At 27.5% G+C, this 26,086-nt stretch overlaps 1 long non-coding RNA gene across 4 annotated transcripts; it reads left to right on the forward strand.

Moving 5' to 3' along the window:
- Positions 1-3,031: 3,031 nt before the first annotated feature.
- On the forward strand, positions 3,032-25,630 carry LOC123692441. 4 transcript variants are annotated; one of them, XR_006751550.1, is made up of 5 exons: positions 3,032-3,344; positions 4,006-4,046; positions 17,229-17,437; positions 17,726-17,873; positions 18,556-25,630. It is a non-coding gene; the product is annotated as an uncharacterized LOC123692441 (long non-coding RNA). The 4 variants fall into 4 exon arrangements; XR_006751549.1 differs by having other exon boundaries at positions 17,271-17,437; XR_006751551.1 differs by lacking the exon at positions 4,006-4,046.
- Positions 25,631-26,086: the final 456 nt, after the last annotated feature.

The following is a 26,086-nucleotide window of genomic DNA, read 5'->3' on the forward strand; positions in this document are numbered from 1 at the left end:
AATGAGGATCGAGAATTTTCTAGATACTTCAAGACAGGACCAATCACAATCGATTTGGGGTGGAATGTTCTAGAATGTTCATGTGATCGACCAATCAACGCGCGGTTTTGAGCGAAAGAGATAGGGACAAAATGTTTTGTATTTGTAAAGTTGATGTGGAACAGAGACAAAACAATCTAATCGGAAACTCACACATAGATCTTTAAAAACACACAGAAACAAAATTCACAATACGTATACGTCTTGACGTTTTACGTTTGTGTATATGTTCATGTATATACATTTATTTTTGCTTATTAAGCCGTATTCACACTCTCTACTTTTACATTCTCGTTGATCACGCATGAAAATAATATGTACATTTGGTATTCTAAATTAATACTTTTAAGACATAATACAAAAAAATGTCTAATTTAATCGTGGATCGTTTTATTGAATGTAATATATAAAAAAAAATTAAGCTGACCTCATGCAAAATTCACACATTTTAAATTATTAATACATTTATGCCATTCTTATTAAAAAAATTTCCTTCAGGTTTATTGCTAGAAATTGCTGTTTAATCTATACTAATATTATAAAGCTGAAGAGTTTGTTTGTTTGTTTGTTTGTTTGAACGCACTAATCTCGGGAACTACTGGTCCGATTTGAAAAATTCTTTCAGTGTTAGATAGCCCATTTATCGAGGAAGGTTATAGGCTATATTTCATCACGCTACGGGCAACAGGAGTGGAGCCACGGGGGTGAAACCGCGCGGAGCAGCTAGTAATAAATGTTTCTTGCGAACAAAACGATTAAAATACTAGATACTTACTTTTGTTTTTGATACCTACACTAGGTACCTACATGTTAAATATTAAATATGTTAAATTTAAGTACTTATAAACAATTAATGAAATATACTTACTTACATCTAGTTAGTTTGCTTTAAAACACTATATCAGTAAATTATAAAAAAAGTTTTAAATTTCAGTAACTAATGCATTGTCCTCTTGACTAAGGTTTTTTTTGGAAATTAATTAGTTACTTAGTTACATTCTATTTCTACTTTACTAAAAACATCTTTATGTAGGATTTACGTCTCACATTTACAAAATATACCTACATGTTGAAGATAATATGTAGGTAAATGAAACACTTAAATATTAATAATTTTATTTTTGAAAATCTTTAAAAAAAAAAAATATTTATTAGCAAATTATACATATTCAGTTCACAATTTTGCTCTGCCTTCTGAACTAGGTTATTACCTGTGTCTCAGAAAACAGTGCCTTCCCTTATGAGTTCATACAAGTATTAATAATCCTACTAATATTATATAGCGAAAGTTTGTGAGGATACTCTTTCATGCAAATACTACTGAACCGATTACAATGAAATTTACCACACATGTAGAGGGTAACTTGGATTAACACATAGGATAGGTTTTATCCCGGAAATCCCACAGGAGCAGGAACTATGCGAGTTTTTCTTTGAAAACGCGGGCGAAGCCGCAGGCGGAAATCTAATATATTATGTATTTATATAATATTTTTTTATAACTATTTTGGAACATGTCTGCATAATATTATATTGAAAGAATCTAAAAATCATCAAATCATAAGTCTCTTTCTATTTTGTTATTATATTTTATCCGTAAAAGCTGTTTGTGTATTTTTTAAACATTATAGCCGAGAGTGTAGAGCGAGCAGTAAGTCACCTTTCTATGTGTGCGTGTGACTCGACCACACATACACAGCCAATGCATTCTCTGGAAATTTAAGGTCTATTGATCTCAATTTCTTTGCTTTGCGCAGCTGCAATCCGTACCTACTGTTTTTGTTCCCAGACCCCAGTCCCCAACCCTCTAATAATGATGCACACATACAAAATATTGCAGTTTCTGGAACGTTCTATATCTATACCTTATATTGATCGTTTACACTGAGTCTGCATTCATAAAAAATCGCACCCGTATACTGCATAGTATAAGATATGACAACAAGTTTTTGTATTATAAAGTACCTAGTATTAATGATTAAAAAAAGATGATTTTACTCTTTATAAGTTTTAATTACTACTGCTAATTAGGCCAATTAGTTAATTATTGTAAAAGATTTCACCACTAACTATATTGTAATCATATTTTTTTACAACTAGATTTAATCAAATCATGAAATCATTAGTCAACAAAGAAATAATGTGAAATGATTTAAAATATATGTAGGTATGTTATTAATACATAATTGTAAAATGTAGTAAATTCATCTGATTATTTTTTTAATGTATAGTTATTAAATGTATGTGTGAATCCTTTATTTTAAATAACTGATAATTTACATTTATATGGATGGCATACTTTTTCTTCATTAGTTTTGATGATATTTAGATATGATTTCTTTACAAAAAAATCTTTATACGCTCTGAAGTAAAAAATATAACGATAATTAAAATAGTGAATGTTCTTTATTCCATAATTATACATACTCCAAAATTTTTTTTTTATAATTTTAAATTAATATATGTATTTGTATTATATAATTTTTAATTCGCTAATTAATTGTGTTGGTTGTTCATTATTTTACATATTTGAATAACTGAAATAGGTTAAAATGCTTATTGTGTTTTACATAATATCAAATATTTTGTGAATACATATTTATTATTTATTATTGATCGATAAATTATTATAATTCGTAATAACATTTTTAAACAAGATAAAAACAATTTACATAAATAGAAACGGTTAAAAATTAGCAACATTGAATTACTGATTAAAAAGATATTATAAAATCGATTAAAATTTTCTGCATCTCTTATGCTATAATCAGATTTGGAAGATTCCAGAACATCCATCGTTCTCTTTTATCCTTTATGCGTTGTCTCTTTCAGACCGTTATCGAATGTTCTAGAACTATTATCTTACCGAAATACAAATATTGCTTAAAAATATAGCAAGCTAACCATTGCGGTGGCCTCTTAAACTTTGTCGTATAATACTGCGTCACCGGGTGAGTTCTAGGGTATAAAAGCAGCTGCGCGGGGGTTCGGGCACGATACCTATTTCATTAGAGTAGTGGAGAGGTTCGTAGGTTAGATAAAATGTATTCTAGGTGTAGTCTCTATACCAGTAGGAATTATAAAGCTTTAAAAAATGTAGATTACAAAAGTGAACTAGAATAATAAGTCTCATATGACCTAGAGAAGATTGCATAAAATGGATAGCATAGAATAATGAATAATCCAAGATGGCGCAGTCATCGCCCGGTTGAAAATGTAGGCTGTCGTAACTGCGTAATTTGGTTTATCATCGAAAAGATGGGAGTGAAATCGCCCCGGGAGGCAGCAAAGATATAAATAATAAGGTGGGTGTGATTTTTTTATCAATATTTTATTCAAGTCAGTGTCAAAGAAAATTAACATAATGACGTACATTTTACTTAACAGTAATTAAATCGCTAATCTTTCACATTTTGGTCATATTATTAATTTGTAATCTAAGTTATTATTAATAATTAGCTACTTTATATTTAACGTGACAAAGATAACCTTGTTGAATATTAGTTTAGCCAAGTAGAGTAAACAATGCCATCATCAGCATAAATATTTCGAGTACGTCATTATTATTAATCATGAGAAGTAAAAATAACGTCATGATAAATTTTAATGCGCAATATTTGTGCAGTAGGTTTTGCAAGTACCTTGGTAGAAATACATTATTTTTAATAAATATAGATAGGTACATAATATAAGATGCTAGAATATAAGTAAATTGTGTGTGTAACTTATTTCCATATCAATTTAAAAGTAATAATTTATTTACCTATAAGTATTATTTCGTCGAGTAGGTACCTATTGCTAGATAGAGTATAATATGTATTTAATTATGAAATCAAATGATGTAAGGATACGAATCAGGTTTACATAATATTGTGCCTGGTTTAAATTTTTGATAAGGTTGAAATAAAGTAGTAAGTAGGTATGTACTTAGTTATTCATGTAGCATAACACAAACGACATTTTCAGATGTGCCACAGCTCAGTCAAGAGACTAGCGATGGATCAAAGGTACAATGCTGGAAATTTAGGACGAAAAAACTTGATAAAATCGAGTAAAATTTTGAATAAAACTGTAGGCTCATTGTTAGGCACTTAGGTAATAAACAGATAAAATATAGGTTTCAAATCCAAATACCTAGATAAGGTAGATCGATCCTAATTGGCACAATATTAGAGTTGATAGGTTGTAGGTATAGCGAATATTATTGAGTTATTTTAGAGTCTAGTAACATTAGGATTTTTTTAATAGAGCTCTCTTATAAAATTTTATAGCTTAGGTACCTATTTTAAAACGAGTGTAGATACACCATTATTGGTAGAACAAGACAAAGAATTAGGTACCATTACTGAATTATAATTAGACCGTACTAAAATATTATTTTTACAAAGAAATATATTGTAATTATAATAATGCAATTTGTTAAAATTCCAGTATTGAAATAGGTATCGTACATAATTATTATCTTAAGCAAATTGAAATTTTAATTAGGTCTATTATATGCAAGAAACGGAATTCAGCTATGAATGCTATTCATATAAATCTATATAACAAAGAATATTAAGATTATAATATGAGAAACAGATCGCAAACAAATAACGTGATAAATATAATAAACAATGATTATTAGGTATTTAATATTTATGATAAGTAATCTTATCATATAGGTTCTCCGACCAAATAAAAATCAATAACAAACAAGGAAAACCATAATAGATATGAAAATGAAAATGAAAATGAAAATATATTTATTTCTCATACACACAGTTTTCATATACAGAAAATGAATGAGTCCTCCTAGTAAGTTTACAAAAACCTGTGTCAGGAGGACCCGCTCTTCCTTAACTAGAGTTTACAAACATAATACGTGTGCAGATGTATGTCTGTGAGTGAGTGTGTGTGTATGTAAAAGTTAAAAAATGTAAATATTCAGTGGGTTTAATTTTTTATTATTATTATCTAGACTAAATTTCAAAATTCGAGAGAATTGAATAAATACAATCGATGCAATAATTAATTTCTTTTCGATTAGTCAAACGATATTCATAGAATAGGTAGCAAAATAGTTTAATAGCGATACAGAAAATATTAATAGGAAACAAGGAACTTGTTCTTAAAAAAATCTTCCCTTAAAGGGTGAATCTACGGATTACGAAATGAATTACAACCATAGCCAGAAATCCACAGAACATAATATGCAGAAATCAGGAAGCTAGTGTAGCTGAAGTATGCATTAGGTATTTTTTTAGGTAGATTGGTATTTTGATGATTACAAAAAATTATTTAATATTACGCAATGATGATCATGAAAGCAATTACTTTTTTTCGTAAATTGGGTAGGTAGGTAGACAATGCGACAATTGTAATAATACATATTAAAACATTCGTTATATATGAAGACATATTTTAAGTAGATATGAAAAAGAAGACAGCAGTGGAGCCAAAAAATAAATAAATAATTATTGAGATAGGTACGAATTCATCTGTTCAAACATATAACACAACATATAATAACATAACTGTACATATATATTATATTAGTTGGAAATTAATAAGGACATTTACACAATACTAGGTTTTAGTAAGGAGAAATTGTAATATAAAATAAATCCTTAAAAACCAAAAAATATAAATATAATTTACAGTCGAATAATAAATTACAAATGCAATTAATGCAATCGAATTGACAGATACAATCTTAGGTAGGTAGGTAAGTTCAAGGCAGGACCGAAAAATAAAGGTCTCAAAATTAAAATTAATTATTATATAAAGAAAACGTAAGCAAAGATTGATACCTAATATGAGGAAATAATTGAAACTTGCAACGGAATCTATTAAGAAACAATATTTAGGTCAAAAATTATTTATTCTATAAAGCGATTATAGTATTAGTTAGCGATTAGCGTTAAGTACTTTATTTTCTAGGCCAAGAAGAAAAAAATTTTAAATTAAATATTGAATAGGTGTTGACAGCAACATTGAAAAATAATTACTAAATTTGAATTATGTGTTATCAATTTTTAAATTATAAGACTTACAGATTGTCACAAAATTGCAAAAAAAAAATAACGAGAAATAATGATAGAAGCATTATTTGAATTTTGAATCGATATTGATTTTGAATCTGAAAACTGTACAAATGTAAAAAATCGCCACTGGAGCTCTAGCTTCCTATCTCCAGACAAAAGACTAACAAACAAAAACCTTTTCGAATATAGATAAAAGAATATAATGTAAAGTATCTAACGATATGGGCTGTTTATTTTTTATACGGTTTTATTTTGTTTAAAAATCTTAATTGCATAAAATATTAACATACCAGATACCACAGATATAATATAACATACCATAGGTGCGTAACAAATTGAATAGATCCAAGGTATATAGAGATCAACGATAGAGATATTAATATAATCTTTATGAACTTTCAAGTGTAACTTTAAATAAATAAAGACTTATAAAATACAGAGTATTAGTAAAGCCACAAACAATAGGTCTAAATTTAAAAGATTGGAGGTCTGAAAATATATAATTCCGCAATATATAATAATAAAAACCTTACTAGGTACTATAATTCATATATTTAGGCGTGAACAAACGAAAGATGATATTATATCTCAAACATACCATAGACATGAATATACCTAGCTAGGTACATGAAAATTTAACAGAACTTTAAAAATACTATAATATGTTATGTGGTTATTAGTTTAGTAACATATTAAATATGTTACATAAGAAATGGAAACTATAATGCAATGTGATAAATATACCTACCTATAAAAAAAAATATTTGAATCTACTGATGGACATATTGTATGACTTTCGATAGATCTGTTGCGACCGCGACGTGAAATAAGGACAAACAAACAAACACGCATTCGTATTTATAATAATTAATTAAATAATAATATTATTAAATGTAAGAATAATATTTGTAAGGATATGTATATTAAATATTGGGGTAGGATTCTTCAGCTTCAATTAAACTAGCAAATACTTCAAATAACACTTTTATTAGTATTCTTCACATAAGTTATATATAATATTCACAATATGACAACGTGTGACGCGCGTCGCTGCTCTACGCATATTGGCGCTCTCCCACCTCCTCTAAGCTTGCAAAGCCCTACGTCTAGGTACATTATATAGATAAATAATAATAGAACCTAACAATTATTATAATGAACAAAATATAGATGTTGTGGATATTGAAATTATTCAAACGTACCAACTCGTAACATGAAAATAAAGTGTAGGTACCTATATCTACCTATATGTATTAGTAATAACACTAATGAACGTAAATATTAGTTACCTAATAAAGAAGTAAATAAGGAATATGATAGTAACCAATAAAGATCTCTTTATTCAAAAAATAGTAGGTGGTGGTTTATTACAGATTTTTTAAAAAACTACTGAGGAAATGATAATGATAAATCAAAGATAAATTATAAAACGATTATAATTATTATATGAATCAAAAACAACATTAGGAATGGAAAAAATATACTACCAAATTTCAACGTTAGTTTGAATTTTATGTTGTAAAATACAGTGGAATCATATATATATTTTATAAGGAACATATTTAAAAAGACAAAATTTAGTAAACGTGATTACGTGAAGTGTCAAATAAGTAAATTTTGAAGATTTTATTGATGTTATCTACCTATAGATAACATTATTTTTTACGATTTCCATTAGTATCCAAAGGAAAACCGATTGAAAAATTCAATAAAGACATGAAGAATAGCGTGAAATAGTTTTTGTAAATTTTACTAATTCGTTTAATCGAAAAATATTATGTGTATTATTTATATTTTATAGGTAAAGGTTTATTAGGAAATTGAATGCAAAAAATAATTTAATAGGTAAATAATTATTTATATTTTATAGGTAAAGGTTTATTAGGAAATTGAATGCTAAAAATAATTTAATAGGTAAATAATTATTTATATTTTATAGGTAAAGGTTTATTAGGAAATTGAATGCAAAAAATAATTCAATAGGTAAATAATATGAATCAAAGGATATAATTATATTTTATTGAATAATAATATGTAAAAGATTGAATTGAGGTAATAAAATCGAATATATATATAATATAAGATTTATAAAAAAGAACGATCGTAAATGGAGATCTAAAAAGTATCGATAGATTACCTATATTATACGAGTGTAAGGTAAATATAAATAATTGATAAATGAATAGTAGGAATTTAGCTGTATGATTAGAAAAGAAAACGAGATACCTTTTAAAATTTAATTTTAATAATAATTAATAGTTATAATCGACACACGGATAAAAAAAATAAATGACACAATTTTTAACTAAGTATATAACTGCAATATATTATGTAGGTACAAATCAAAAAAATATATTTTTTAGAATACATACCAAGTACCTAAGTTTTAAATAATAGATTAAAATTATTGAAACTTTTAACGGAATATAGAAACAGAATATTTAAATAACAAATGTGATCATGTATATTATGTAGGTATCTTGGCACTGCATAAGAATTATGACCTCAACGTTAGAAGTTAGAACAATAGGTCTTTAGTATGAAATATACTACATATTTGAAATGTAATGCCGGAACAAAACAATGTACTCGGAGTAAATTGAAAATATTATTATTTACCATAGCCGCAGAACAAACTACCTAAGTACCTAGAACACACTTTAATACTTTAAGTTATATTTGAAAATAATATAAATCTAAGGATATATTGTATAATACAAACAATATAATCGTAAAACAATACAAAAACAATAATTGGTAATTAATAATTATACTAAACTTTCCACGAGTCGCGTAGTTATTCATAGATCTTAAAAAATCTTTCCTTAAAAATGTTAGAATCATAATTATAATTATGTATATCATAGAAGTGAAAAATATAGCAAGTAGGTAGTGTATTAGTAAGATTAATCCGTAGCTGAGAAAGGATTTTAGTAAAGATGTTTGTTACGAAAACAATATTATATTATTAGGTAGGTATAATAGGTAATAATAAACAATGAGAAACGAGGAGAGAAGTCATATTTCAATAAAAGTATTAAATTCAGAGATAATATTATGAAATAACATAAATTTTGATCAAGTTTATTTTAAAGGAAGCTATTTAAAAGATACATTTTAGTAAAACTCATGTAGAACAGTACATACGTACCGCGAGCTGTTAAATTATTATTAAGTTTCAAAGATTTTATTCATTAGATTACATTTTTTAATGATTTCTATCCAAAGGAAAATTGATTGGAAAAATTCTAAACATGAAGAGTAGCGTGAAATATTAAGTTAATATTAGGTTTTGAGTTTTGCTAATTCGATAAATATCTATACGAAATATTAAATGTATTTATTTTTAATAAGTAAAGGCTTAGAAGTATGTATTAGCAAGTAAAGGTTTATTAGGAAATTGAATGCAAAAATAGTTCAATAGGTAAATAATATGAATCAAAGGATATAAGTAGTCAGTAGATACATATTATTTATATTTTATTAGAACACCTACTTTTTATGCGAATGATTATGATTACGTATTTTTAAATGATTGATTACCAACTTTTTTACATTTTAAATAATAATAGTTATTATTGATATTACACACGGAAACAAAAAAAAATTAAACAATTGTTAACTTACTTTATAATATTTTTTAGAATGAAGGATTGATACCAAGTTAACCTAAGTTTTAAATAGGTTAGTAATTGAAATGTCTTTTAACGGAATATCGAAACAAAATAATTAAATAACATGTAAATAACAGATGTGATATCCTTGGCACTGCATAAAAATTATGACCTCAAGGTTAGAAGTTAGAACAATAGGTCTATAGTATTAAATACTACCTATTTGAAATATAATGCCGGAACAAAACAATGTACTTACTCAGAGTAAAATGAAAATATTATTATTTACCATAGCCACAGAACAAACTACCTAAGTACCTAGAACACACATAGGTTTTATACTTTGAGTTATATTTGAAAATAATATAAATCTATGGATATATTGTATAATACAAACAATATAATCGTAAAACAATACAAATACAATAATTGGTAATTATACTAAACTTTCCACGAGTCGCGACTCGTTAAAATTTGTTAATAGTTATTCATAGATCTTAATTTTATCTTTCCTTAAAAATGTTAGAATAATAATTATAATTATGTATATCATAGAAGTGAAAAAGATAGCAAGTAGGTAGTGTATTAGTAAGATTAATCCGTAGCTGAGAAAGGATATTAGTAAAGATGTTTGTAACGAAAACGATATTATATTATTAGGTATAATAGGTAATAATAAACAATGAGAAACGAGGAGAGAAGTCATATTTCAATAAAAGTATTAAATTCAGAGATAATATTATGAAATAACATAAATTTTGATCAAGTTTATTTTATAAGGAACCTATTTAAAAGATAAATTTTAGTAAAACTCATGTAGAACAAACAGTACCTACGTACCGCGAGCTGTTAAATTATTATTAAGTTTCAAAGATTTTATTCATTAGATCACAATTTTTAATGATTTCTATCCAAAGGAAAATCGATTGGAAAAATTCTAAACATGAAGAGTAGCGTGAAATATTAAGTTAATATTAGGTTTTGAGTTTTGCTAATTCGATAAATATCTATACGAAATATTAAATGTATTTATTATTAATAAGTAAAGGCTTAGAGTATGAATTAGCAAGTAAAGGTTTATTAGGAAATTGAATGCAAAAATAAAATAGTTCAATAGGTAAATAATATGAATCAAAGGATTTAAGTACATATTATTTATATTTTATTGGAACACCTAATTTTTATGCGAATGATTATGATTACGTATTTTAAAATGATTGATTACCAACTTTTTTTACACTTTAAATAATAATAGTTATTATTGACATTACACACGGAAACAAAACAAAATTAAACAATTGTTAACTTACTTTATAATATTTTTTAGAATGAAGGATTGATACCAAGTTAACCTAAGTTTTAAATAGGTTAGTAATTGAAATGTCTTTTAACGGAATATCGAAATAAAATAATTAAATAACATGTAAATAACAGATGTGATATCCTTGGCACTGCATAAAAATTATGACCTCAAGGTTAGAAGTTAGAACAATAGGTCTATAGTATTAAATACTACCTATTTGAAATATAATGCCGGAACAAAACAATGTACTTACTCAGAGTAAAATGAAAATATTATTATTTACCATAGCCACAGAACAAACTACCTAAGTACCTAGAACACACATAGGTTTTATACTTTAAGTTATATTTGTAAATAATATAAATCTAAGGATATATTGTATAATACAAACAATATAATCGTAAAACAATACAAATACAATAATTGGTAATTATACTAAACTTTCCACGAGTCGCGTAGTTATTCATATATCTTAAAAAATCTTTCCTTAAAAATGTTAGAATAAAATAAATAAATAAATAAATAAATAAATAAATAAAAATCGTTTATTTAGTACTAAGTAATACATACCTAACACAATACAATTTGAACTCGACGATCGCCTCAACTAGGTATAAACCTGTGCTTTATGTAGAGAATCATAATTATAATTATGTATTTCATAGAAGTGAAAAAGATAGCAAGTAGGTAGTGTATTAGTAAGATTAATCCGTAGCTGAGAAAGGATTTTAGTAAAGATTTTTGTAACGAAAACGATATTATATTATTAGGTAGGTATAATAGGTAATAATAAACAATGAGAAACGAGGAGAGAAGTCATATTTCAATAAAAGTATTAAATTCAGAGATAATATTATGGAATAACATAAATTTTGATCAAGTTTATTTTATAAGGAAGCTATTTAAAAGATACATTTTAGTAAAACTCATGTAGAACAGTACATATGTACCGCGAGCTGTTAAATTATTATTAAGTTTTAAAGATTTTATTCATTAGATTACATTTTTTAATGATTTCTATCCAAAGGAAAATCGATTGGAAAAATTCTAAACATGAAGAGTAGCGTGAAATATTAAGTTAAATAATAATGAAATATTAGGTTTTGCTAATTTGATAAATATCTATACGAAATATTAAATGTATTTATTTTTAATAAGTAAAGGCTTAGAAGTATGTATTAGCAAGTAAAGGTTTATTAGGAAATTGAATGCAAAAAAAATTCAATAGGTAAATAATATGAATCAAAGGATATAAGTAGTCAGTAGATACATATTATTTATATTTTATTAGAACACCTACTTTTTATGCGAATGATTATGATTACGTATTTTAAAATGATTGATTACCAACTTTTTTACATTTTAAATAATAATAGTTATTATTGATATTACACACGGAAACAAAACAAAATTAAACAATTGTTAACAAAAAATATATATTTTTTAGAATGAAGGATTGATACCAAGTACCTATCTACGTTTTAAATAAGTAATATATTAAAATGTCTTTTAACGGAATATCGAAACAAAATAATTAAATAACAATATGTAAATAACAGATGTGACAATATAATTATCTTGGCACTGCATAAAAATTATGACCTCAGTTAGAAGTTAGAACAATAGGTCTTTAGTATTAAATACAATTTGAAATATAAAGCCGGAACAAAACAATGTACTTGGAGTAAAATAAAAATATTATTTACCATAGCCACAGAACAAACTACCTAGAACCACAGAATAATAACTAGTAGATAGCTACTAGTAACTAGAACACACTGTATAGGTTTAATACTTTAAGTTATATTTGTAAATAATATAAATCTAAGGTTATATTCAATTTTATTAGAATACAATACAAACAATATAATCGTAAAACAATACAATTACAATTGTAAATTATACCAAACTTTCCACGCGTCGCGTATTCTTTGATCTTAAAAACAAAATTATATCCGTCGTAGGTTCTTAGATCTTTAAACGAATGAGAAAAAGAATTTCTTCTTTCAAGAAAATGTTTTAATCAGAATTATAAATATTAAATAGTATCATAGAAGTGAGAAAAATAGCAAGTAGGTAGTGTATTAGTAAGGTAGGGAGGAGAGAAATCACATTTCAATAAAAGTATTAAATTCAGAGATAATTTGAAATCACAGAAATTTTGATCAAGTATATAATACGAAATACCTACATATTATTCATATTGAAATGTATGTAGGTTCTAGATACCTATGTAGGTATGTCAGTTTAGAAAAAAAGGCGTTGAAAAAAAGATAGGTTTACAATAAATAAATAGTCAAAATAAATTGTCAAGGCAAAGCCAAAACAAATTAGGTGTATTTTAATTAAATTTTAGATATTTTTTGTAAGTACATATATTTTATTATAAGTAAGTGGTATAAACTACAAAAGAATATGAAATTGTAACGACAACAAATCTTTGAATAAATAGATTTAAAAGAATAAATTAAATATTAGTAATTAATAGAAAAACAATGTAAAATTAATACATTTATACGATAGCTAGATAGGTAGGTACATGAGAAAATATATTTTGTAACAAAACGCATTGAAAATGCTATTAAGAGATTATTAATTATAGGTCAAAATTATTTTTCTTTTGGTAGGTCACTATATAAGAGCATTTTTTTAAAACTATAATAGGATCTGAAACAATACAGATGTTACCCAACATAAGGTCACGGATTGTCCATTAATAAAAAAAATAAAAACAATGATTATATTATGAAATAATAAATTGACCAATGTATTTTATTATAATAATGAAACAGATGAGTAAAAAATCAAAGGAAGAAGTAAATAGAAGACGTACCTAACTAAAATGAAACTTTACAGATAAAACAGATTGCTGAAATTTACTACGGTAATTACACTAAAATGCGTAATAATGATATTAAAAACATTATTTTATATAAGTTAAAATTAAGATTTTAACCAGTAGGTAAAATGAATTGAAACATTGGTATGAGATATTTGGTCAAAGCAATAAAACAAATACGAATAAAAGGTACGGTCTGGGTAAAAACACAAGACTTCTGAAATAAGCAAATTAATTAAATGTTATAAATTTAGAAAATGCAATTACATTTTTTTACAAAATGTTTCTCTCCAAAAAAGTTTAACGTAGCGTATATATTTTAAATAAAAGTTACATTTATACATATAGCTGTATAACATAAGAGTTGACTTAGGTAGATAGATAATATAAAATGAGCCATAGATAACTTCCAAGAACGTAAACCTTAATTAATTCTCAGGACTTAATTTCGTAAAAATTAAAAGTTTCGCATTAGTGGAAATATTCATATATTGGAATTTAGAAATTTCGAATAAGAATAGGATGCTTCCCTGCTGATAAATATCGCCAGACACGAAAATAACATAATATTGATTAATAAATAAGTTAATACAAACTAATCACGAAATTATTATGACCGGTATACCGTGTACGATATTGGAATTGAATATTTTGTGTAGAGAAATAAGTTTATATAAATCATCTAATTAATTATAAGGACATACAACGGGAGAGTGTAAATTGCTTTTTAAAATATTTTAAATAAAGTATATATTAATAATTAATATGCACTAACGCAATTATTATTTTAATGAATAATTAATGAATATTAACTTGTCTTATTTATTAAAATTATGATTGTTATTCGCAATAATTAATGCTAAAATTATTTTTGCATGCACATTGAATTGAAATTTAAATTATGTGTAGGTAATTGTAATAACAAATCACAAGCATTTTTTCTTTGTTCGAATATTTTATTGGTAAATTTGGTTCATGTCAATAACATTTATTGCATGGGATTTTTATCATTTACTAGCGGTCCGCCCCGGCTTCGCCCGTGGTACATATTAACGTTTTCTCTACATAAGAACCATCCTCGTACTTCAAGGAATATAATAAAAAAAGAATTATCGAAATCGGTTCAGCCGTTCTCGAGTTATGGAATTACAACGAAAAGTGGCATTGATTTTTATATATTAGATTATGGCTTTAATTTTTGCAGCATTGTTTTTGATATGTGTTAGGTTAGGTTATGTGTTTAAAATTCTGGGCTTAATTACCATAAAAGTCATTAAAATGACTGTTACTTAAAAATATATTATCTTCGTAATTCTATAATAATTAAATAGGCAGCGATAGATGTATTTTTATATCGTTTAAGTATATGGTTTATCTTCGTAGGCGACACGTTGATCGGAATAGGAAGACATCTGCAGATATTAGGTTAATTTGTTATTAAAAGAATGATGATAGGTATACAATATATTTCTTGACTCGGAAAACAGATTTAAGATATGAAATATGTCCTAGGAAAGTATACATGGCTAATAAAATAGTACTATCGTGAATGTAAAGATAATAATTATTATAAGAGTAGGTAGGTACAGTAAATATTAATTAATGAAAATTCATAGTAGGGTAATTTAGGTGTATGATTAAAAAAATAAAGTGTTCTTTTAAATAATAATTTAAATAATAAAAAGCTATTTACAATACACACAGAAACAAAAAAATAATAGATATGATTGAAACTTTTATCGGAATATTGAAACAGAATATTTTAATGAAAAATAAATTAATAACTACAATATATAATTATACATAGGTATAATAGAAAGATTTTTAGAATGAAGGACAAGTACTGGCTAAGTTTTAAATAATTATAATGGAAACTTTAAACGGAATATCGAAACAATATATTAAATATACTTAAATGTATAAGAAATTAAATTAAACAATTTTTAACTATAATATAATTCACTACAATATATTTTAAACACATCAAAAAGATATATAAATGCTTGAAAGTTCGAAATATCGAAACAGAATATTTTACTGAAAAAGAAATTACTTAAATGAAACATTTGTTAACTATATAACTACAATATATTATAATATACACATAAACAAAATATTATTTTTAGAAAGAAGGATTAAATAGGTATATATGTACACGAAATATATATTTTTTAGAGTAAAGGATTCATAACAAGTATCTAAGTTTTTAATAGTAAATTAAAATGAAGGATAGTTTTAGCGCAATATTGATACAGAATATTTTAATGAAAAACTAAATAACTGAAACAATTGTTAATTATATAAGTACAATATATACACACATTAAAAATATATTTTTAGAATAAAGATTTCATGCCCAGTACCTAAGTTATAAAATATAAGTATAATGATTGAGGAATATCGAAACAGGATACTTTCATGAAAAATATTAAAAGAAACACTTGTTAACTATATAACTAGGTACAATATATTATAGATATCCCTATTCCCTACACATCAAAGAAATATATTTTTTAGAATGTAACACGTACACTTATAACAAATTAAAACGATTGAACTTCTCTCGAATCTTTGAATCACAAATGTGACATTGCCAGAATTGGATCATGTAGAAATAGTTATACATAATACTACGCCATATATCTTGGCACTGCTTAGGAATTCTGCGACCTCAACGTTAGAACAATAGGTAGTGTTTATTATTAAATACTAATTGAAATGTAAATGGCGGAACAGAACATTGTACAGAGTAAAATGGAGATAATATTATTTATCATAGCCACTGAATAATAGGGGAGAAACAATTAAAACTATAGGAACTGCGGTATCTTAAATATTTTAACACACATAAGTTTTATATTTAATTCTATAATATGTTTTAGTAATTAATTGTCAAATTCTTACGTCATACGTTTTACGTTTAGATATGGTTAAGGAATTAGATTACATAATTAATAAGAAATAAACATATATTTGGTTGGAATAATGAAAATGATTGTAATAATGATAGATATGTATTTACTGTATTTATAACGAACGTTAAATTAACTGTATATTATATTAAACTTTTATCTTTTTAACGCACAATTATATATCAAACCATGATTTATAAATTATAATATAAGTAGCACATAATATAACTATACTTATATATACATAATTTACAAAGCTTCTACTTTAAAAATAGCGTCATCAATTTATAAACTCATTAAAAAATGAAATGTCAGTTTATGATTTATTATTATTTATTACCATTTATGTAAACAATAAATCCATCCAATAACGTCTATCAAGCAACAATTGAAAGCGTGAAGTTTAATATGATCATAAAGTTAATTTGTAACAGCATTGCATGCGTTTACGTTCTAATAACACTTGATTAATGTATCGTATTAATTGTATTTCAGGAGTTTGTTTAACTGTGTATTGATGGGTCGCTTTTTCAACAGAGCCGGGTTATGACAGTCAGGCAGGCAGGTCGCATAGATGACGTTGTGATAGCTTGTAGAGCCTTCGTATACCCTCGGTCGCGACCCTTTCGTATCAACAAGGAACCCGCTCGTCCGTAGAGAAACGTCCCCGATTAGGGATTTTCTTTAATTTAAATTAAGTACAGGTATATTAAACTAGCTCATAACATTTTTTATTATAGTTGATTTGGTACAGATTAAGAACGAAATTTATTTTCACTAATTCATTCAAGTTTCTGGGAATCACACGGAATTCAATTTTTAACAGATTTTTGAAATACAAATAACTTTTATTTAAACGAACATTTTCGGAACTAATAACATTTTATGTTGTGTAAATACGACCTAAAAGCGTTAAATTTTTTATTCAATATTAAGGAGTAATTAACATTAGATATAAGTGAAGTAATGAGTCCGATTACATTAATTTTCAGATATTTATAAAAATATATTGGAGCTGCAGGCAGGCTTGTTCGCGATAGGAGTTAAGCTACGATAAGAGATTTCAAATATCGTCGTCGAATTTTCATTTTGAAAGCATTTGCAAACATTCGGATATAATTTGAACCCCTTAATTTTTTTGTAAGTTTAAAAATAGTCTAGCAAATAACATACATATTACCATTAGACAAGTTTTAAAGTTAATTACAAAATTAAAATGTTTGCTTAGGTATATCGTACATAAATTAAAGACTCGAGTCATGGAGTATATTATATTTAGAATAGACCGGGCGATGACAAATTTATAATAACAGTAAAATAATTTAAGATTGCTTTAGATAATATTTTAGTTTGACACTAAGGAGATAATAAGTATAGTTGAGTTTAGTCCCTATTACTTCATTCTCAATAGTATCGTCAACATATAGGATATTATTTATTGTATATATTTATTAAAATACTTTTATTTATAAATACCTAATAAATAAAAAGTCATTGCTCCGGATAAAAAAAAACCTGACTAATACAGATAATAACTCGAATCGAATAATTTGTGTACGTAGTACGAAAACATTGTCATAATATAAATATGTAAACATTGAAAATATTATTTTAAATTAATTCATTAAAATAATTAATGAATAGTAATTTTCATTCCTACTATCATTCACATTTGTTTGTACTTTGTTTACTAAATTACCATTTATACAAATATGAATATAGTATTCAAAATAAATTATTTTTATTTTAATAAAATGGTTGTTATACTTTTTAATCCCAATTCACTTTAATACTTAAAATACCCTCAATCTTTAACTTTCAGTTCTTTATAAGGAGGCAGGGATCAAATTAAATGCTCATTAATATCGAGGTGAAAAATATAGAAATTAGAACTAAATAGATCGTCTATCGGGGATACTTTTTATGTAGATCGTAGACGTGTTTCTTGAGTTAGATATTCGAATATAACGGAATTTCGAGCGTAAACAAGAAAAATACAAATGAAATTTTGAGATAATGCACAGAAGAAATAATTAAACGAATATTCAAGCAAAAGATAATACTCAGAAAAGACTTCGGAAAGGTCAGTCGAAATAACAGGCGTCCTTTGGAAATAATAAAAAATTGGCGAAATAGAGCATCGACATTTATGTCCTGAGGTAAAAACTTAAAGCAGTAACTAGTTTTCAGAGTTAGTCAGCCGATTTGTTAGCTCGACTCAGAACAGGTCAGTAGGCGAGAAATACGTAGATTGTAAAGTCCCTACACCTAATGGTTTTATTGAAAACTAAATGAATTTAAATGATAATGCGCTGAGGAAGTAATTTCGATATAAGCTGAGCAAAGGTAAAGCTCTATTTTTAATGAAAGATCATTTAAACTAAAAGGTCCCGGTCGTCGGTAAATCTAAGTATATGCGGTTATCGAGAGTCTGACGATATCGTAAGGTAAAAGTTTTTAATGTTGTAGTTTGAAAACAGATTGGTTACTTTTACCCAGTTATCCGGTCACGGGACAAGAAGTAAGAGATATTTAGATAGTACTTGCTTGAATTTTCCAAAGGTCAAAAACAACACACAAAGAATGAATGCAATATGGCAATAAAGATATCGATTACACCATACAGAAGGTTGGTTTAAAATATAAGTAGTTTGCAATATAATTTCGAATAAATAGATAAGACCGTCGGATGTCTAAAACACTGGAGCAGTTTTGCAAGTATAGGTAATACATATATTGAATATATTTTCACAATCCACGATCTTTCGCATCGGAGATTCAAAACAATGCGGAAGGTGGGTTTAACTTCTTATTTTTAAATTACCCTATTACGTCGGAGCTATATCGAAAGCTGGAAGTCTGATTAGTATTCTGAAGTAACATTTACTCGGATTATGAGTTAAGGAAGGAAGTACAAAACAAATTTTAATTAACATAATTTAACGATTTATGCCAATCCTTAAGGTCAGTAGCCGTGAAGTAAATGCAGATGTAAATTGTTGGTGTCGCGTACCACGACTAAGGTTGGTTTTATTCAATATTCTGTTTTTCCACCGAACTAAAGGAAAGTACAATCTAAATACACTTCACTTCGGGAATTCACGATAAAATATAGGTAAAAACCTTAACATCTTAATACTCAACAAAACATCGTGGACATGACACTATAATAAACGCCGGAAAAATCAAGGTTAATATGTATATTACTGAAAACAGAGAAATAATTTTATTGATTGGAGATATTCAAATAACCATGCGAGTAGATACTGCATAATTCACAATTTAACAGCTGTCAATAAAAATCACTTGCACGCCTTAGTAAGGTTAGTAAAATTGGGCATATAATGCTTTTCATGTAAGGATCCATTGAACGTATGTAATGTTTATATATTAATTCTTGTATGTTATTTATCCTGTATTATATATTATGTTTGCAAAATTACATTTAATTTTATTAGTGCCGCTAATTGTGTTTTTGTTTCCCATAAACATCAACAGGTTTTTGTAAAGTGGATGTAAATACTATATAATATATATAATACACCCAGCAGTATATATTAATGGAAAAATTAAATTTAATTGTTCGACCGTATTGAACACATCCTCTTTCAGTTTTTTTTCTATATTAAAGATCAAATTGAGTTGAATTATAAGAAATATTTTAAAGCAAAAATTTACAAGATATTCAAGACATAAAGAACATTGAGCCAAGTTATAGAAAACATCTTTAATTGAAGATTATTTGAAATATGAAGTGACGAAGATATTCAGAAGATTTATTTAATTACAATGATTATAATCAAGTATGATAGATAAAACAAAATGAAAGCTCAATTAATGTTAATGTGTTTAAGTGAAACAAAAATAACGTAAATGATGATAAATAAAGGGTCATTCCCCAAAGTTACAGTTTCAGTGTGATTGTGGTATGGTTTTTTATTATTTTAATGTGGTGGGTTTATAATTAATATCAAGAGAAGTTTATGTTTGCAAAAATAGTTTGGGTGATGAGTTTCGAAATATCGATAGATAAATTCTGAATAAGGAGTAATCAGTTAGAAACACCTAATAGCATGATTTAGTAGCTAATTGGCTATTGTGTTGATGTTGGTGAGAGTGCTAATGTTTTGTTTGTCTATCAATTATTGATAGTGTGCAAAGTATTGTGATATATATTAACTTATGGTCGTATAATGGTTGCCCATATAGAAAGTTTTGTGTTAAGTGGTTGTGTTTAGTTCTATTTCTTTCTGTAATTCATTTCAAATGAATAAAGCTTTGTAATGTGCAAAAGAGCTAACACGGCGTTTAAGCTTGTTTAAAATTTATTACACGTATTTTTTCGTAATACCTTCCAAATCTGTTCCAATATTATTTCGTAGGAAACCCTTCCTCTAAATATGTTCACAGAAGTTTTGACACGTTGATGTAATACCATGAGCATCGCCACTCACCACATGACCAGTCAGCAAAGTAAATAACAAAAAAAACACGGTATTCTTCGGTACGTACGTTTTAGTATGTTCACAGGTTTCCTCACCAGTTAAAATAACAACGAATACACCACAGATGATGTAGAATTTTAATTTACGCTTCAAGCACGAGCTTGTGAAATGTCAAAACACTAGAAACCATCAAGAGCATTCCAATTGTCCACCTAGACGTAGGTACCGCTAACAGTGTGCTTTCAGAATTTCGTAGTCCTGTTACGCTTTGAACTGCCGCGATACAAGGAGGTGGTCTAGCTGCCATTCGATCCGTGCTTAAGGTTACAAACAATAGTCAATATCTACTTAGATACTAGACTCGCAGAAAGCTTGCAGGACAAATTGTCGGTTGAGACGTGGAAATCGTTCAGCAGAAAATTGGTAAAGTCCAATAGAGTTTAATTATTTAACTACTCATTGCCTACAGATCTATAGCATCGGATATGCTGAACTCGACTCAATTGGTAAAGCTTAAACTGTCATTAGATAGGTGTGCATTTAGTGTGATTACAGATTACGCGTGTCGGGTATAAAACTAATGAGGAATTCGAGATAACGCACTGAAAGGTTGAATGATATTTACTAGATAGTACGCTCGCAGCATGCTTGCAAAACAAATTGTCCTTTGACTTACGATACGGGAGAGCATCTATCGGAAACTTGGTAACATCCAAAGCTATAATTATGTAACCTTTTATCTAATCCCATACAAATAGATGTGATTGGCATCGGACATGCTGATATCGAGAAAAAGGGTAAAGTTTTATTTTTATCCCACTTAATATTTACCATTATTAGATAGGTGTGCTTTCATGTGTGATTACAGATGTTGCACGCCCGTCGTGAAAATTTTCGAGGATTACACATTACCCTGTAATGTATTCATATGTCTTTATTATTTAGCAATATTGCTTGTGTAGATAAATTTAATGTTCCCTTGAACTTAACATTTTCCTATATGGAAAATATCGTGTTTTAAATCTTTTCGCAGTTTTAACTCGTCGTGATCGTGGAAATAGACTCCAAAAGGCGGTAACACTCGAGTTCTTTATTGCATGAGAACCAAAAATCTTTCCCTAATTATTATAATCACTATTTTGGTACGCTTCTGTTGTAGTTTTAAGTGTTAGGGAACGGCTTTTTCTTAGTATGTTTCAGATGTTGAGCTACGGCTTTTCTAGGAGTTTGGCACGGAGTCTCAATAGCACTGTATAACAAAGGTCCGTTTTATGAAATAACACCTTTAATATCTTCCATTGCATCTTGTAAGCTAGGCAAAACGCACTTAATATGATTCCAGATAAAGCGACAAAGCGCTTGTGACGATGCTTTCTCACTCGACTCATCCGGTAAACAAATTAATATTCTTACTATGAATAACATAATGTTATATTTTTAAAACTATTACTTAATTTTTCTACTGTATATTAGGTAGATAGCAATAGGGAACGATATGATTAGAATGTTTCAGATGAAAAGTGCACGCATTCGGGAGGTTGGTCTTGTCGTCTCATTCATCGGTAAATTAAACTTTATCTATGAATGCGTGTTATTCGCAGAAATCGGTTTGTTTTTTTTATTTGCAGAAAACCTGACCGCGAGAGTTCGTTAGAGCATCGAGATGCTTGCGCGGTCGAGCAATAACACAGCTTACTTTTGTAAGTCAAATACATAGAAATTAAATCTTGTCGCAAAATTAAAAAAGTTACTTGGAATACATATTATAATATATTTAAACATATAATATTATTTGTCGGTTTTCTTTTATATGTAGATAGGATACGATAGGCAAACCATACATTAAATGTTTCAGATGAAATCGGCAGATCCGTTTTGGAGCTTCACCATATTAAAATGGTAAATTTTCAAATGCATCTTTAAAATATATTTCGCCAGAAATCGGTTTTGTGTCGTATGTTCACAGAAAATCTGATGAGGATAGAATGTCAAAGATCCAGATGATCCCGCGTTCGTTGCGTCGCCGGTAATAAAAACACAATTATTATGGCCAAAGGCCACTTTAATAAGCAAAAACGGTTTTTCTTCATATGATTTCAGATGTCCAGGACGATATTGTGACACTGATTATGTTCTAATCACGCACAAACGAGTAGGTAATATGAATACTCATGTACACAAAGCTTAACCCTAGGCTTAGGATAGCATCCCGCAGAATTCGGTTGTTTTGAATGATTGCAGAATCCCTGGCAATGGGCGAGTTAGTCCCGAGTCCGCCGTTACGAGAGGTGAAGGTTAGGTAGATATGAATGTTCCACACCTAGATTGCATAAATAAGTGTATTTTGCATGTAGGAAGCATTTTGTTGAAGTATGTTTCAGATTTGGCCCAGTGTTAGCTAATGCGTAGAACGTAGCCGATTTTCCGGTAACCGTCGTTATTTAACGAGCAAATCTTAATATTTTACCCAGTATATTTAGGAAGCAGAGCCAATAATATATTGCAGACTGGTCGAGGTTAACGGAACAATCTAATTATGAGTAAGATTTTTGCCATGAGCTGTATAAAATTATTTGTATATAAAATTATATATTTATTGCGTTATTTTATTTTTCCTTTAGCCAATAACATATTGTAACTAAATAGCTTTAGAAATAGTGGTAGGGTGCTATGATCATCTCTTCCAGGTCTTGAGATCTTTCACCATGTTTGGATATTGAGTGTCGCGGTGCATATCGCAATATTGTATGTAAATAAACATATTTATTTGAGAGATGTGAACGTTAACACCCAGTAATCCTAGCACGAGCACGATGTTTGTAATAGTATTGCAAATAATCATGGAAAATTCAAAATGGGTTGGTAAATTAAGCAACATTAAAACAATGTAGAATCTGCGTCTTTGGAAAGTGATTGTTAGAGGTTTGTTATAGTTTCGTGTGCAACTAATATTCGGGCTTAAATTTAACAATTTAATTCTGTAATATGTGGTGGTCATGAAATAGACGGGAAAGCTTTCAAAGTTAATGTCTGATTGGCGTTCAGTAATTTTTTGCTGGTTGCGTTCATTGTTTTCATTTTTACGCTTTTGCATCAAACTTATTTCGCAACCTCCACCGAATAGTTGTCTGTACAATTTATAACAAGCTAGCCTTAGGATAGTCTTATACCTCATACGTTTTGGTGATTTCAGCACGTAGAAACAACAGCTGTGGCTAACGTTTATATTGACATATTTGCAACTTTAGTCTTACTGAGCATGAAGCTTGAACGGTTCATGGTAATCAATCGACTTCCGGCATTTCCAGCTTGTGTGGTGCATCGTTTCAAAAACTGCGTTTATGTAATTTAATAAATTGCACAAAACCTTTTTGTTGACGCCAAAATCATGTAAATCACTCCACCCGGATGATATTGTGTGCTTTGATGTTCAATTGTCATCGGTATGTTATTTCCTTCGTATTTTTTCATGTCTTCGCTAATAAACGCTTAATTTACGGTTTGCAAATTTTATAACACTACACAGGTTTAGTGTTATGCCCTATTCCTGATATTGTGATGTGTGTTCTTAATTAGTACAATTTATATTTATTCTGTTATTTATATTGTGTTATGTAATGCTTTTAATCATCTATTTAGGACTTTCACAATCTACTTATGTATTTATTTAAAGCAATTTCCTACATTTTTGGAATTCTAACACATGGTTCTTGTGTACTGCAATGCTTTTATTTCGCAAGCGATAAATAATTATTATACTTATATTGTGCCTATTTTGTGTATGATAAAATGCAATATTTTATAAATCATGTAAAAATGTATAAAAACATATACTGAAGATGGAAAGTACATGTAAGTTTATACAATGTTAATATATTTAAAAATAACTTGTATAAAATATAATAAATATTTTTTACAGGAACTAGAAAATTATAGGATGTTGAATAATAACTAAATGTAATCTATTTAAACAAATTTCTGTATGAAAATAAAAGTTAAACAAAGGTCTATGAAATTACGACTTTATAAAATTACTTATAAATTATAATAAAACGAGGAAACCAAAGGAAGAGTTACTAAGTACCTTATTACTTATATTATATATTGTAAAAAACGTATGACGGACGTTGAAATGAATATAAACGAATTATTTATATTATGGAAATAGGTAGGCAAAGAAGTAATCCGGGCGATGACATAGGTAGGGTATATACCTATATATTTTATACCTACAATATATATATTTTTTTGTTTGTTATTTATAACTTATATAAGGACAAATAATGTTTTGAAGTAATTGATTTAAAAAAAAGTGATTCCCGTGGAGTTTCTTGCGCCGCTTCTTCTCCACGGAGGAACACTTTCCGAAGCGGTGGTAGATTTTTTCTAAAAGTAAAAAAAAACAATCTTAAAAATCTAAAATCATGAAATATACATAAGTTTTAAAATCTATTGCAGTTGTTTTATTTTTACCCCTATACACACCTTGAATTACTTATTACTTGAAGAAAGACAGTTGATGGTGATAAAATCATATCCATACATATATATATACCTACAAAACTTTTGTTATGTGTTAAAATTTATCAAAGTAAAAGTTGATCATCAAAATGGAATAAAATCATATTATAACAATGATCAATTACCTATCTCATTTCTGAACCACTGAAAATTTAACTAATCTGGGTTCGATCCCCGGTCTAACTGTCTAGTACTCTAGTAGAAACAATTTGTAAATAGGAAAGAAATCTAAAAATATTTTGTTTTTATTTCAATATCGATTTCAAAGATCACTCAATCCACTTGCTGTAAACGGGGTTTTCCTTAGCTGTGATAGTCATTCAATTTGATATCCAAGTACTGTGGTTATTACTAGCTAGAAGGTATGTATTATGTCATCGTGAATTT

Source organism: Colias croceus, chromosome 6, assembly GCF_905220415.1.
Source record: "Colias croceus chromosome 6, ilColCroc2.1".
NCBI classification, from domain to species: Eukaryota; Metazoa; Arthropoda; class Insecta; order Lepidoptera; family Pieridae; genus Colias; species Colias croceus.